The sequence below is a fragment of the Triticum dicoccoides genome, chromosome 4B (assembly GCF_002162155.2).
Source record: "Triticum dicoccoides isolate Atlit2015 ecotype Zavitan chromosome 4B, WEW_v2.0, whole genome shotgun sequence".
In the NCBI taxonomy this organism is placed as follows: Eukaryota; Viridiplantae; Streptophyta; class Magnoliopsida; order Poales; family Poaceae; genus Triticum; species Triticum dicoccoides.
In genome coordinates this window covers 549,288,532-549,293,230 of record NC_041387.1, presented here as the reverse complement: position 1 = coordinate 549,293,230, position 4,699 = coordinate 549,288,532, and positions in this window count along the sequence as shown.

Here is a 4,699-nt window from a genome sequence, read left to right as displayed (position 1 = left end):
TCACACCTCGTGGGCGCCAAATCACTTTCTCCCTGGGAAGCTCCCTTCTCCCAAGCCGCGAAACCTCAGCCCCTCCTCCATGGCGCCCCCCACCGCACCAATTTCACAGCCACCCTCCTCCCTAATGCCGGAGACGCTGTCCATTTGCCGTCGTGCACTGGGTCGTGTGCCTCTTACTCCGTGCTGCTGGAGCTGCCTCGACGACGGTTGCGTGAACCGTGCCAGAGCCGATTCACCCCCGCCGTTGTTCAAGGCACCGGAGCTGCTCCAACTTTGGATCCGTCCAGAGTCCCGGCGCTGCTTCCCCGTAGCCGTCGACCATGGCGACACTGCTATTTCCATGCCGCCAGTCGCCACCGCAACCGCGCCGGCCTCACCGACTCGACAGCTGGACCTGCCTACTTCACCATGCCGCTAGATAGGTCGCACCCTCATCTGAAATCACTTTATTTAGGCATCAGTTGTTTGAATTTTTATTCTGGACCAATCGATTTCCAATGGGAAGCAGCACCCCTCGAGGCGGCGGAGCTCCTAGGCTGCCGGTTGGCTGGTGTCTAACGTAAGGGTGCGGGGCCGCAAGTTCGCCACGGAAGCAGCGCTTAGATGGCTATCTTTTAGAGTTGCATGGGTTGAAGGTACTGCCGCCGCCTTATCTGGATGACGGGGAGTCTTTGTGGATTGGCCCGGGGGCGGCGCAACCACGGCAGTGCGGTGGGGCGGGGAGCGGGGTTTTGGCCGGGGCCACGGACGGTGGAGGCAGGCTGCTCTGCCATTGGTCGCTGGCACTTCGGGGAAGATTCCGAATAGTGTCAGCCAGGAGGCACCAGACGGCCATCAAGCCATCCGGCGTAGATCGGACAGTACCAAAATAAAATAAAATCGTGTGACCCCAATTTAGTCTTCAGTCAACAAACATGTGACCACTCTCATACCTTTCTGTTGATCTCTTAGTGTATTTCTTCAGATCAAAGAGATATGTTGTTCTTAACATTATGTGTTATCTGCATCTTCAGACACACCATCTTCCGACTCACCGCAATTTCTCCAACAAGAGAAGCATACACCAGAAGGGAGCTATAGTCCCCACTCAACAGTTACCTGCATCGAATGTGCGTGCCCGACATGGACAGCCACAACAACTACAGGGCCATCGACAACTCAGCACATGATGCTCACTCCTATGGATGGCAGCCAGATAGGTTGTACCCTCATCTTACTTGTGTGCAACATTCATGGCTTTGTTATTCATCTAAGCATGGAAAATAGATCATCACATTTCACTATATATTCATGCTGATCTCTTACGTGTCTTGTTCAGGAGTTAATGCTATTCCATAGTTCAGCTAAGATACTTGTTCTTTAGGTAACGTTGTTCCGTAGTTATCATCCATCAGCCAATGCTATCCTAGAGGTTGGTGATTATAGTATTATACCACTTCTAGTATTACCTATGTTGTTCTTTAATACTTTTGTGTGCCATCTAGTTAATCTCGAGTACAAACGATACATATTATGTAGCTTTCATCTGTGTTCTCCCTTTAGTTTATGAGACCTGTTGCTGCTAGTTAACCCCAGTCCTACTATTTATGTCGTCTCCTACAGGCAGTCATTACATAAATCTAACTACTAGTTGTCTTCCATGCATGTCAGATATAATTGCACACACTGATATATCCAGAAGAACCTCATGGAGCAATGTAAAGGCCAATAAACTTGATGTCAATGATACCCAATATGATGGAACATGTAAAGGCAGTTCTTCAGAAGACTTGCAAAAAGATGATGAATCCTCTTCATCCCACAAGGTTCTTGCTCTAACTTGGCCTGTGACATGGGTACAACATGCATATAATGTCCTGGAGTGTATCTACTCTGTTGTAATGCCATGTGCTTAGCATGCTGATCATGCATGTAAATATGTCATGCCTTCCTATTTTTCAGTACCTATTCCATTCATGATAACATGTTTTCAAATTCAAGTACTGTCATTCTACTCTATCGCAATGCCATCTGCTTAATTTGGACATCATGCTTCTGAATATCTTATGCATTGTTATTCATTAGTATGTACTTCATCTGTCTACCATACCATGTTTTTCACATTGAAGTGTTGTTCTAGTCCTCTGTTGCAATGCCATCTTAGTTTCCCAATCATACACGTGTATGTTACCTTAGTTATTTCTGTACGTATTCTGCTAGCATACAGTTTTACATTCAACTAGTGTTTTTTTTGCTGTGTTGTCCTGTCGTATCCCTAGCTCTTACACCATACTCCCACCGTCCAGATTACATGTTGCCGAAATGGATAAAAAAAGGATGTATCTAGAACTAAAATACGCCTAGACCCATCCATTTTTTTCCGGATGGAGGGAATACATGTCAATATGTCATGCCTTTCTATTCTTCAGTACCTATTCCATCTCTCTGTTGTAGCATGTTTTATAATTAAAGCACCATTCTTCTATACAAGGCATCCAAGGGGAAGATGACTATGTTAGAATCTGAAGGGTTACAAACAAGGCCTTTGCAAAAGATCCAAACGTGAGGAGATAACAAGCCAACTCCAGTTTTTATAGATACTGCTCCAGCACAGAGAAACACAACTCCTACTGATAATAAGAAGATTCCAGTGGCCAAAGAACTAGTCCGCTCCAGTCCAGCAAAAATATGTCAACTCCATTCTAAGAAGCATGTGCGTATCCTTGCATCAAGAAATTTTATAGCATGTTGATCATATTTTCTACATGTTTCTTACCCATCTCTCTTTTAGAAAATAAGCTTAACAGATAGAAGAATTTCTGCACTGGTATCATATGTGAGGAAAGATTCTTGCAGGAATTCTTTGTGCTCCAATGCAGATGTAAGTACCTATTGTATATCACTATATTTTTACATCAGCATGTATTTTGTTAATCGGCGTGAATCTAACCTTTATCTATCTAAATTTAGTTGTAGCAAAATGTATGACTAAAGGCCACAATGTTGATTTTTGTAAGGAAAGCTGCCTGGTAGTATTGCATCTTGAGCTGCATGAGTGTACTATCTCATATTAGTGGGTTTGAATACTTTGGTTCTGTAGTGGGTTTTCAGTGTTCTTTTACTGTGTTGTCATGCCGTATCCCTAGCTCTTACATCATACTCCCTCCGTTCGGATTACATGTTGCAGAAATGGATAAAACTGGATGTATCTAGAACTGAAATACGCCTAGACCCATCCATTTATTTCCGGATGGAGGGTATACATGTCAATATGTCATGCCTTTCTATTCTTCAGTACCTATTCCATCTCTACTATAGCATGCTTTATAACTGAATCACTATTCTTCTATATAAGGCATGCAAGGGGAAGATGGCTATGTTAGAATCTAAAGGGTTACAAACTAGGTCTTCGCAAAAGATCCAAACGCCAAGAGATAATAAACCAACTCCATTTTTCATAGATACTGCTCCAGCACACAGAAACCCAACTCCCACTGATAATAAGCAGATTCCAGTGGCCAAAGAACTAGTCAGCTCCAGTCCAGCAAAAGAATGTCAACTCCATTCTAAGAAGCGCGTGCGTATCCTTGCATCATGAAATTTTATAGCATTCTGATCATATTTTCTACATGTTTCTTACCCATCTCTCTTTTAGAAAATAAGGTTAAACGATAGGAGACTTCCTCCATTGGGATCATATTCGAGGAAAATATCTTGCGGGAATTCTCTGTGCTCCAATGCTGATGTAAGTACCTATTGTATATCACTATATTTTTACATCGGCATGTATTTTGTTAATCAGCGTGAATCTAACCTTTATCTGATCTAAAATTAGTTGTAGCAAAATGTTAAGGGCGCCAGTTGATTTTTGTAAGGAAAATTGCCTGGTAGTTTTGCATACTGAGCTGCATGAGTGTACTATCTCATATCACTCACATTACTGAATTGTAGTGCTTCTCTGGTTGCCCATTCATTCATTGTGCCAATGTTGCTTTCGTATTACCTTACCTGGTTGATGGTAGATGTGCCATATTGTGTTAATTTGGTGTAGGCTAGTTGCCCAAATGTTCGTTGTGTCAATGTTGCTTTCCTATTAACTGACTTGGCCAATGATAGCAATGCTAGTGTGTTAATTTTGTGCAGGCTGCTGAAGATAAGAAGACAAACTCTGAAAACGGGCAAGGCAACCCCATTGTTTCTTTCCAGTAAATCTAGGCCAGGTAATATGGCAATAACTCATGATTAATCTGTTTGGTTCCCGTCCTAATTTATGTTATGATGCAGTGGTCGAGACACTCTCCACTATCAATAATACAAGCCTGCCAAAATTGCCATCTGAATCTGCTCAGTATCCTTTGTCTCGAATGCAACGGAATAAATGTATGTTTGTGAATCAATTAATGGATGAAGCAATGGTGGAAATGGTGGATGAATCAGAGGTGCAGAGTCGTGCGACACAACAACTGATCAATGTTTTCAGAGATAGTGTAGCAAAGCAGCAAGACTTGCCCACATGCTTATGGGCGTCATCTGTGCTGAGGTTGCAGATTGTGACGTTGTAGATGGCTAGGTTCTGCTCATTTATTTGCACTGGCATCAATCTTTGATTGCCTAGTGGATGTAATTTCTTGTAATATATGCTGGATGTGCAATGTTATTCCCCGTATGCCGTACCTTTGCTTGATCGGTTTTGGTCCTGTGCATAATTGCTCGTCGTAAT